The sequence below is a fragment of the Capra hircus genome, chromosome 15, assembly GCF_001704415.2.
Source record: "Capra hircus breed San Clemente chromosome 15, ASM170441v1, whole genome shotgun sequence".
Taxonomy (NCBI): Eukaryota; Metazoa; Chordata; class Mammalia; order Artiodactyla; family Bovidae; genus Capra; species Capra hircus.
In genome coordinates this window covers 1,414,901-1,426,584 of record NC_030822.1, presented here as the reverse complement: position 1 = coordinate 1,426,584, position 11,684 = coordinate 1,414,901, and the positions used below count along the sequence as shown (strand labels likewise).

The window sequence follows — 11,684 nt, the reverse complement described above, 5'->3', positions numbered from 1 at the left end:
AAGACGCTTACTCCGTGAAAGCAAATTTATGACCAACCTAGACAGCATATTAAAAAGCAGAGAGATTACTTTGTCAACAAGGATCCGTCTAGTCAAGGCTATGGTTTTTCCAGTGGTCATGTATGGATGTGAGAGTTGGACTAAGAAGAAAACTGAGCACCGAAGAATTGATGCTTTTGAACTGTGGTGCTGGAGAAGACTCTTGAGAGTCCCTTGGACTGCAAGGAGATCCAACCAGTCCATTCTAAAGGACATCAGTCCTGGCAGTTCATTGGAAGGACTGACGCTGAAGCTGAAACTCCAATACTTTGACCACCTGATGCTAAGAACCAACTCATTGGAAAAGACCCTGATGCTGGGAAAGATTGAGGGCAGGAGGAGAAGGGGACGACAGAGGATGAGATGGTTGGATGGCATCACTGACTCAATGGACATAAATGTGAGTGAACTCCGGGAGTTGGTGATGGACGGGGGCCTGGCTGCAGTCCATGGGGTCACAAAGAGTCAAACACGACTGAGAGCCTGAACTGAACTGAGGGGAGCCATTTACTCTCGTTGTCAGGGCTTTTAAATACAGGTGGGGAAGGAGAAAAAATAGCTGAAATAGCTCAGTTAGGAGAGCGTTAGACTGAAGATCTAAAGGTCCCTGGTTCAATCCCGGGTTTTGGCAATGGTTTTGGGCTTCTCCTGGGGCTCAACTGGTAAAGAATCCGCCTGCAATACAGTAGACCTGGCCAGGTTCAACCCCTGGGTTGGGAAGATCCCGCGGAGAAGGGAAAGGCTACCCTCTCCAGTATTCTGGCCTGGGTCAGAAAGAGTCGGACAGGACTGAGAGACTTTCCCTTTCATTTCGCTTTCAGAGAAGGAGAGCTGGAGGAATCGAGAGAGTAGCGCTGACATGTGTTCACTATGATGGGCCAAATAGGCAGTGAGCGGGGAGCTGCACCGCAGAGGGCGCTCTGCTCGGTGCTCTGTGACGACCTGGCCGGGGGCTCGAGAGGGAGGGATGTATGCATATTCACTGCCAATTCACATTGCTGTACAGCAGAAAGCAGCACAACGTTGTAAAGCAAATATATCTCATCAAAAACCTGCAGCACAAACCTAAAGGGCTGAAAGCCACCCTCCACTTTTTCCCCTTACACTTGTCCCTGTGGTCATATGTTCACATCGTGTCAAAAGTTAACCCAGCCTCTATCAGATAACTGTACCGAGTGATTTGAAACATAAAAAGCTAGATTCCAGGGGAGAGAGAGGGGGATAAATTAGGAGTCGCTGATATGGGGGTGAGAGAGGCATGAATATGTAGGCACGCTTTGCTCTTCTCACTCATTGCTGGTCAGTGGCCAAGTTGTGGCCAGCTCTTTGGAAGCCGATGGGCTGCAGCAGGCCAGACTTCCATGTCCTTCACTATCTCCCTGAGTTTGCTCAAACTCAAGTCCACTGGGTGATGCCATCCAACCGTCTCGGCCTCTGTGGCCCCTTTCCCTTCTTGCCCTCAGTCTTTCCTGGCACCAGGGTCTTTGCAATGAGTTGGTTCTTCACGTCAGGTGGCCAAACATATGAAAGAGATAAACCACAAGGAGCCACTGTGAAGCGCAGGGAACTACGGGGCTTCCCTCTTGGCTCAGATTGTAAAGAATCTGCCTGCCACGTGGGAGAAGCGGGTTCAGTCCCTGGGTCGGGAAGATCCTCTGGAGAAGGGAATGGCAACCCACTCCAGTCTTCTTGCCTGGAGAGGAGCCTGACATGCTATAGTCCATGGGGTTGCAAAGAGTCCATCAATACGTTTATAGTGGGAAAGAATCTAAAAAGTATATACATATCTATGTATCTCTCTTTTCTCTCTCTTTAGTCGCTAAGTCATGTCCAACTTGCGACCCCATGGACTAGAGCCCACCAGGCTCCTCTGTCCATGAGATTCTCCAGGCAAGATCCAGTATCCTGCATTGAACCTGGACTGGTGATTCGTTTCTTACATGATAGTATACATGTTTCAATGCCATTGTCCCAAATCATCCCACCCTCGCCCTCTCCCACAGAGTCCAAAAGACTGCTCTATACATCTGTGTCTCTTTTGCTGTCTCACATACAGGGTTATCATTACCATCTTTCTAAATTCCATATATATGTGTTAGTATACTGTATTGGTGTTTTTCTTTCTGGCTTACTTCACTCTGTATAATCGGCTCCAGTTTCATCTACCTCATTAGAACGGATTCAAATGCATTCATTCATTTTTAATGGCTGAGTAATACTCCATTGTGTATATGTACCACAGCTTTCTTATCCATTCATCTGCTGATGGACATCTAGGTTGTTTCCATATCCTGGCTATTATAAACAGTGCTGCGATGAACGTTGGGGTACATGTGTCTCTTTCAATTCTGGTTCCCTCGGTGTGTATGCCCAGCAGTGGGATTGCTGGGTCATAAGGCAGTTCTATTTCCAGTTTTTTAAGAAATCTCCACACTGTTCTCCATAGTGGCTGTACTAGTTTGCATTCCCACCAACAATGTAAGAAGGTTCCCTTTTCTCCACACCCTCTCCAGCATTTATTGCTTGTAGACTTTTGGATCACAGCCATTCTGGCTGGCGTGAAATGGTACCTCATTGTGGTAGGCAGATTCTTTATCGACTGAGCTATGAGGGAAGGCCTGCTGTCTCCTCTACGAAGTAGTATATATAATGGACGTGATATATATATGTGCATGTGTGTATATACATATATATAAATCTGAATCACTTTGCTGTACAACTATAACTAACACATTGTAAATCAAATACATTTCAATACAAAAAGATTTTAATAATAAAAATTTTAAAATACTTTTTAAAGCTCTCAGGATAATGGTTAAGACTCCACAAATCTTGACTTCCCTGGTGGCTCACAGGTTAAGGAATCTGCCTACAATGCAGGAGACCCTGAGTTCGATCCCTGGGTCAGGAAAATCTCCTGGAGAAGGAAATGGCAACCCATAAATAAAAAAAGAATAAAAAACAAACAAACAAACAAACAAAAAAGAAATGGCAACCCATGTCAGTATCCTTGCCTGGAGAAACCCATGGGCAGAGGAGCCTGGGGGGCCCCAATCCATACAGTCCATGGGGTCACAAAGAATCACAGGGTAAAGAATCTGCCTACAATGCAGGAGACCCCAAGTTTGATCCCTGGGTCAGGAAAATCTCCTGGAGAAGGAAATGGCAACCCATTTCAGTATCCTTGCCTGGAGAAACCCATGGGCAGAGGAGCCTGGGGGGCCCCAATCCATACAGTTGCTCACAAAGACTGAGCAACTAACACTTTCCCTTTCCACGATTCGGCTGCAGGGGGCATAGTTCAACCCCTGATCTGGGAACTAAGATCTCACGCGGCACACTGTGTGGTCAAGAAAATGAAAGACAAAAACGTTTCAAAAGAAAAGCTCTTAGGCTTCCCAGGTGCCGCTAGTGGTGAAGAACCCACCTACCTGTCAGTGAAGAAGACGGACAACACAGGGGTTTGATTCCTGGGTCGGGAAGACCCCCTGGAGAAGAGAAGGGTTACCCACTCCAGTGTTCCTGCCTGGAGAATCCCCTGGATGGAGGAGCCTGGCGGGCTGCAGTCCACGGGGTCACAAAGAGTCGGACACGACTGAAGCACTTGGCACGCACGCACACGTTGTATTCTTAAATATTCCAGTAGACGTATTAATCACAGTAAAATCAAACAGTTGAAAGTAATAAAGGAAAAGTGATTTAATTTCTGTAAGACACGATCTCCTGGCAGTAGTGTGTATCATAAATTTTTCTGATCCTTGGCAGAGTTTTTCCTAAACTGCTGTCTCACCTAAAGGGGCCCACTGGCCATGAAGCAGGTTGAATTTATGGAAGGTGCTTCAGGAGGAGGCCAGAAAGAGCTGGAAATTTCCATTCTGGAAGCTGCAATGTGTTCTTTGCCACTCCAGCAGGGAACTAGGCGATTTCTACTTCCCACTCTGGCCACGGGAAGGCAGTGGAGTGAGATAATGCAAAAAAGCTCCACCAAGGAGTGGCTCTCAAGGTAAGTCTAAAAAACGTGTATTTGGTGGTCTGCTGCTGTGTGACAAATGACCCCTACAACTGCTGGCTCAAGATAGCAATTCTGTATGATACCATTCTGGGTTGAGCTGAATGCTTTTAAAACAAATTAAGTGATTAATTTGGTTGTACAGGTCTTAGTTGAGGCATTCAAGGTCTTGTTCCCTGACCCAGGATCCAACTGCGGCTCCCTGAGTCTTAGCCACTGGGCCCCTAGGGAAGTCCCTGGACAGTCTTTCTATCCAGGGGATGTTGGCTGGAAGCTCACCTACGTAGTCTCCACAGAGATGATGCAAAGGCTGAGCGAAGCCGGGATGCTGGCAGAGCAACCCTGCAGCTGTGCACACAGTTCCCCGGGCTGGCCTGCCCTGCGCGGCCTCCACAGGCGACTAGCTGGGTGGCTCAGGGCTCTGGGCACGGCCTGCTTCCTTGTTTCTAGGTCTTACATTTAGGCCCGGTGATGGCCCAGCTGAATGCCGTCCACGCTGAATCAGTCACAGCAAGTCACAGGGCCAGTCCGGGTTCACTGTGGGTCGGGACCTCACAGGGCACACGAATCCTGGGAGAGGTGGTTAATTAAGGACCACTGGAGACTGAATCCAAGAATAGGTGTGGAAAAGACGCTGAGACACAGAAGGAAGAGCAGAGAGACGCATGGAGAAAAACACAGAGTACCTAAGACACAAAAGAATGAGGGACGGTGTACGGCTTCGTAAAAAGAGTCAGTGGGCAGTGGGTTTGTGTAATAAGTGGGGCAACAGTCAAACTCCGGGGGACCTTGTACCTTAGGCTCAGCAGTTTGGACGCGACTTTGTCCAGTAGTTCTCTGATCAAACTGCGCCCTGGAATCTCCTGGAGACCAGGGAATGCCAGTTCCCCAAATATTATCAAAACAACCCCTTGATGAGACAAGGAGAACTCCAACTCCACAGAGATTTGGCAGCCTCTCAGAGGAGGAAGGGCAAGGTTAGAATTGATTGAAAATGGGAAGTTTGGTTTAAGGCGTGTCCCTCACCGGGAGAGTGGGGAAGGCCCTTTCAAAAATTTATTCGTTTGTCTACTCCTGGCCTTATGTGACCTAGCCAGTTAGTTGCAGCATGCCAACTCTTGGCTGTGACATGGGGGTCTAGTTTCCTGACCAGGAGTGGAACCTGGGGTCTCTGCATTGGGAGCACAGAGTCTTAGCCTCTGGAGCACTAGGGAAGTCCTGTGATGCAGGTCGTCTTGATGCAGATTGAGCAGAGATCAGAATGCAACAGTCTAAGGCTGGCAGCAGAAGCAAGGGAAGGCAGAGAAATTACATAACCTTAGGGCACAAACTGGTGATGCTATCCTTGAGGAGCTGAGGAATATTTTGGAAAATTTCAGTGAATAACTAGGCCACTTGTCTAGGGAAGAACCTCCTGGAACAGTAAGTTATGCTAATGAGAGGATGGAGTGGTGGGTTACAATAAAGAGTAAGCTCTGTGGAGCGTAGGTAGTATGGGTCTGAGAACATGGTCAACATACAGATTCTCAGAACTCATCTTCAAAAGCTCCTGTTCGGTGGAACCCAAAAACCTCTATTTTTCACAGGCTTGGAATCAAGGCTATAAGCTGGTGGGTAGCAGAGCAGGTCCACACAAACAAGGGACTTTGGCGTTTTGCTTATTTTGAGCTAAAGGCATTTGAAAAATACCAAATGCTGGAAGATTCCTTTTGAGCTTTCCTTATCTGCCTGAAGACAGATAATCCCAAAGGAACTTTATCATCATAAGCCCCCTCCTGAGGAGTTCATCATCCAGGGAAGATGGACTCAACACAGGTGAACATCAGACAGACCCAGATGAACTCCATCACAACCACGGCTCCCACCTGCCTCCTAAGGGCCCACTCACCTTTCCTAAAAATCCCTTGCTGTTCCTGAAGACAGCTGTCCCCAAACCGTTTGGCACCCAGGACTGGTGTTGCGGAAGACAATGTTTCCATGGTCCAGGGAGCACGGGGGGTAGCTTCGCGATGATCCAAGCATGTGACGTTTGCGTGCATTTTGTCTCTATTGTTATTGCCTCAGCTTCACCTCAGATCAGCAGGGTTTTGATCCTAGAGGCTGCGGACCCTTGCCCTAAGGAGTCTCCACGTGGCCCTCCTCTTTTCCTATTAAGAGGACATTTAAGCCTAAATTCTAAAGCCAACCTCTTTAAGCTATTCATTTCCCCCCAGCTCTCTGTCTACTTGAAGTAGACATGTTTTAAATGTGTCTTTCTCTTGTCGGTCCATCTTTTATTACAGAGGGTCACAGTCAAGCTCTGAAAGGTGGAGGGAAATTATTTTTCCTCTTCTACTGAGCTACAAACCACTGTGTGTGCATGCTCAGCCGTGCCAGCTCTTTGCGACCCCATGGACTGTAGTCCACAGAGCTCCTCTGTCCATGAGCTTTTCCCAGCAAGAACACTGCAGTGGGTTGCCATTTCCTCCTCCAGGAGATCTTCCTGACCCAGGTATTGAACCTGAGTCTCCGGCATCTCTTACGCTGGCAGGTGGACTCTACCACTGAGCCACTTTGGAATCCTGTGAACCACTGTAGCTTGAGATATAATGATTCTGGGTAGGGCTGGTCCCAGTGGTGAAGACTCCAAGCTTCCACTGCAGGGGACCACAGTTTCATCCTTCGTTGGGGAAGTTTTACCAGCTACGAGGTTCAGCCCAAACAAATATATATATATATATAATGATATATAAAATGATGGTATAAATACAGGTTAAATCAGGGATGTGGTCAGGGTTTTCCTAGATTTTATGTCCCCTGCCAATTTCCTCATGTCTTTGATGATTCTAGGTCTTCTCCAAGCTACCAGTGACCAGTGAAGTTGCTCAGGCGTGTCCAGCTCTTTGCAACCCCATGGACTGTAGCCTACCAGGCTCCTCCATCCATGGGATTTTCCAGGCAGGAATACTGGAATGGGTTGCCATTTCTTTCTCCAGGGGACCTTCCTGACCCAGGGATCGAACCCAGGTCTCCCACGTTGCACGCAGACACTTTACCATCTGAGCTTTCCAAGCTAAGCTGCAGAGCATACATATATCCATTGCCGGGTGAGGCAAACCCAGGAAGAATCCTTGGGGAAATTTATCACAGGAAAGGAAGGGAGAATTCAAGAGGCAGTGATTCCAAGGGGCCTGGGGATGGAGGGGAGGAGGGGGAGCTGGTCTTTGATCCTGCAAGTCCCTTGGGCAGGTGACTGTTAGGTGTGGATGGCAGGCTGGGGGTGGAGGTGCTCCCAGAGGAGACAGGAGTTGCTTAGATAACTCAGAATCCCCATCAGCTCAAATTCAGGATGTCGAAATCCTGAAATCTGGTTTGCCCCTGATACTGGGGCTTCTCAGGTGACTGAGCGATAAAGAATCTACCTGCTAATGCAGGGTTCTATCCCTGGGTCGGGAAGATCCCCTGGAGGAGAAAATGGCAATCCACTCCAGTCTTCTTGTCTGGAGAATCCCATGTACAGAGGAGCCTGGTGGGCTGCAGGCCACAGCTGAGCAGATGAGCACGCACACCCTTGGTACTGAACTATAAACAGACCGAACTAAAAGTCCCCCAGACCCTTCAGCATATCTGACCCTTGGCTGGTATAATCTTGCTTAAATCACTGTGTTCCTCTCCTCCCCCTCACATTCACAGAGGTTTCAGAAAAGAAGTTCAAAGAGATGAAGTCACTTGCCCACGATCACAGAGCCACTAAATGTCATGAAAGTGAAAGTGTGAAGGTGTTAGTCACTCAGTCGTGTCTGACTCTTTGCCCTTCCAGGGACTGTAGCCCGCCCCAGGCTCCTCTGTCCATGGGATTCTCCAGGCCAGAATACTGGAGCGGGTTGCCGTTCCCTTCTTCACAGAATCTTCCCAACCCAGGGATTGAGCAGATTCTTTACCATTTGAGCCACAGAGAAGCCCTAGAAATATGGTGTGATTAGCTTTATGGGCTGGGCAATTTCACAGGCTAATGAGTGGGAACTGTTAGTCACTTAGTCGTGTCCAACTCTTTTCAACCCCGTGGACTGTAGCCCACCAGGCTCCCCTGTCCATAGAATTCTCCAGGCAAGAAATACTGGAGTGGATTTTCATTTCCTTCTCCAGGGGGTCTTCTTGACCCAGGGATTGAACTTGGGTCTCCTGCACCACAGGCAGGATCTTTACCATCTGAGCCAACGAGGGCTAAGCGCCATGCTCTGCCCCAAACCCTGCTCTGCTGAACTTCAGCTCCCCTGACCACTTCTTTATCTTTACTGCCTCCTTCTCTTTGACAGGCAGCATGATATTTTTCAAGCAACAGGATTACTTGGTGTTTGTCCTTATTTAAAATATATATACATATGTAATGCTGCAGTTAATAATACTGTGGTTCTACTGAAAGGAATTTCCTCCTTAATGGGGCCATTTAAGATCACTTTGCATTCATCCTCATTCATTCTATTCCGTTCTCAACTAAGCATCTAGAGACTCGTAGTGAGTGAAATGAGACTGAAATTAAACAGGACCCTGAGGAGCTCTCTTGGGTATAAAACTTCCTACCTGTCCCCAGTTTCTTATTTTAAAAAAATAAATAGAAAGAAAGGACTTTCTTAGTGGTCCAGTGGTCAGGAATCCACTGCAACTCCAGGTGACACAGCTTTGGTCCCTGGTCCAGGAAGACCCCACACGCCACGAGGCAACCGAGCCTGTGTGCCGCTACTACCGAAACCCACGCACCCTAGCACCTGAGCTCTGCAATGGGAGAAGGCACCGCAATGAGAAGCCCAAGCCCTGCCACTAGGGCAGTCCCTGCTCCCCACAACTAGAAGCCCGCAGGCAGCAGTGAAGCCCCAGCCCAGCCAGAAGCGAAATAAATAAAGAATTTCACATTTTAGAAAGATTTTTAAAATTAAAATTGTTTTCTTTTAATCTTCTAGGCCTTCCCCAAGATCCAAAGAGCAGGCTCAAGCAGTTATTAGGCAGAGAATCACAGGACTCTGAGCTCCTGAAGGGCTGGAGATAACAGTCTGATTCACATCTCTCAGTTACTCTCCTCCTCCCCCCAACTCTGCCCTGCTGGAGGATGATGAACACTTGCGGACCACAAGGTTGGAGGCATGCAGATCCAGGCTGGTTGGAACCAGAAGGCGGAGATTCCTGAGATTCCTATTACCCCACCATCAACCCATCAGAAGAAACTCATGCACTCTGAGGTCCTCGCCCCAAATTTAGCCTTTGAAATGCTCCCCCAGAAAACTCGGCGGGAGTGCAGTTCTTTTCAGCGTGAATTGCCCGCTCTCCTGGCCTGGCAACTTGCAACAACTTTTTTGAGCTCCAGACTCGGGACTTCCGTGCTGGCTCAGTGGGTGAGCATCCTCCGGGCAATATGGAGACACAGGTTTGAGCCCTGATCCGATGGTCCCACAAGCTTCATGTGCCACAGCTATTGAGCCTGCGCACAGCAGCCACTGAAGCCAGAGAACCTCCAGCCTGCGGTTCCCGACAAGAGCAGCCAGGCCATTGCAGCGAAGAGCAGCGCCGGCTCACTGCAGCCAGAGAAAGTCCGCACCAGGCAGCAAAGACTCAGTGGAGCCATGAAGAAATACTAAACAAACAAAAAGGAAAACCTCAGATTCTTAGGGTCACAGCATCGCACACTGGAACTTGGGTTTGACCAGATGACCCCTCTAGGCAAGGGCCAATATTCAGCCAGTAACCTCAGGAGGCCCGCTTGCAGCCAGTGAGTTCTGGCTTCCCCTGCCACGTGTGGGGTGTTAGGGATTCGGACTGCTTCTCTGAAGCAGTACTCACTTGTGAGTCCTCCCCAGGCTCTAAGCTGGAATCCCCACGGCCCACAGCTGTGAGGTAGGGTGGGGAGTGAATTCAGCCTGTGAATCGGGACCTGGGGACTTAGATTGGTTTCCTTCCAAGTCTATCTCTGTGTGGCCCCGTTTTCCCTGGGAACCCCTTTCTCCACAGTAAAATCAACATATGGCCCAGCACCAGACGTGCAAAGATGTTTCTGTGCCTGGGTGCATGTGGCTGAAAGGACATACACCCAGCTGATAACAGTGTCTATTTATGGAAAGTAGAACTGGGCGAAGGAGGCTTTTTCATTTATCTAATCTCTAGACTCTTTTCATTTTCCATAAGAATCATTTCTTGTGATTTTTAAAAGTGAATGGGCTTTCCCTGATAGCTCACTTGGTAAAGAATCCACGTGCAATGCAGGAGACCTGGGTTAGAGTCTGGGGTCAGGAAGATCTGTTGGAGAAGGGATAGGCTACCCACTCCAGTATTCTTGGGCTTCCCTGATAGCTCAGATGGTAAAGAATCCTCCTGCAATGCGGGTGACCTGGGGTTGATCCCTGGGTTGGGATGATCCCCTGGAGAAGGGAAAGGCTACCCACTCCAGTATTCTGGCCTGGAAAATTCCAGGGACTGTATAGTCCATGGGGTCACAAAGAGTCAGATTACGACTGAGTGACTTTCACTTTTACTTAGAAGTGAATAGCTAGAAGAGTCCTATTGGTTCCTGTTTTACAGAAAGTCACACTTTTGGTCCAAGGTCCCACAGGGCAATGGCATCCGACTCAAGACCATCTTGCCTGTGTCTTCCTTGTGTTGCCTTGGGAAAATTGGGGGATGGAAGTGCTGGGCACCTGTTGACCGTTTTAACTCCCGAGTCTTAGCCAATGCTGCCCAGGCTGGTAAGAAACCATCCTCACAGTTTTCCTTGCTTTCCTCCTGCTGGCATCTGATCCCTACTGGCAAATGCTTAGCTACCATTCCACCGAAGCAGGTCTATCTTTTCTCATATCCACTGCTATCAAATGTAAGAGCTATCACCCAACATGGTAAATACCCAGCTTCTTTTGAATTTATGACATGAGGTGCTTATTCCTAAGTCACAAGTCCAGAATGTGGAAAAGCAGCGTGAGGACTTGTCCCTGTCACAGGAAGATACACTCAGAGCTGAGGAGAGCTTTACCGCTTACTCTGAGAACAGTCTTCTCCCTAGCAAACCATCCTCCCAAATTATCTCATGATAAACTGGTGACACTTCTGGATCGAAGAAATGCAAACATAAGCACACAAAGAGATGGGAGGGGAGCCCATGGGGGTAGAAGGGGCGCTAGGCTTTGGATTCACACCAACTCGGTGAAAACACAGACCTTGAGCCAGCCCCTGAACCCATTCCACTGAGTGAACACCCTCTTTTGTGCCAGGAAACATGCTGGGCATCATTCATCAGTGGCTGGAACCTGAACAGCTTTGTGTTGCTTTCATCGTGGAGCAGACGAGGCAAGCAGAATCAGAGGAGACCATGCTAGTGGGAGTGCCCAGCTGATGACATGACAGAGTCTGGGCTCCCACTCAGATCTGGGGAAGGTGAGGCCAGTATCCATTCCTCAGGGAAGGGAGAGTCTTGTGTCTCCCGCACAAGGTAGGATGAATAAACCTCTGCTCCCAACACATCACTGCCAACAGGTGTAACTGGTAGGGACATCACTGGGTCAGGTGATTCCTTATGCCCTCTCCAAGAGCCTTCTTAGGACCAAAAGTCCTAGGAGAGACAAAAACCAAGAAGATCCTGAGAGGCAGCTGCAGAGCCGAGTGGGAGCTGGGTGGGCCC

At 48.7% G+C, this 11,684-nt stretch overlaps 1 non-coding gene across 1 annotated transcript; it reads left to right on the top strand.

Annotated features, from left to right (window-relative positions):
• TRNAF-GAA lies at window positions 598-670 on the top strand. Its single transcript has one exon. It is a non-coding gene; the product is annotated as a tRNA-Phe (tRNA).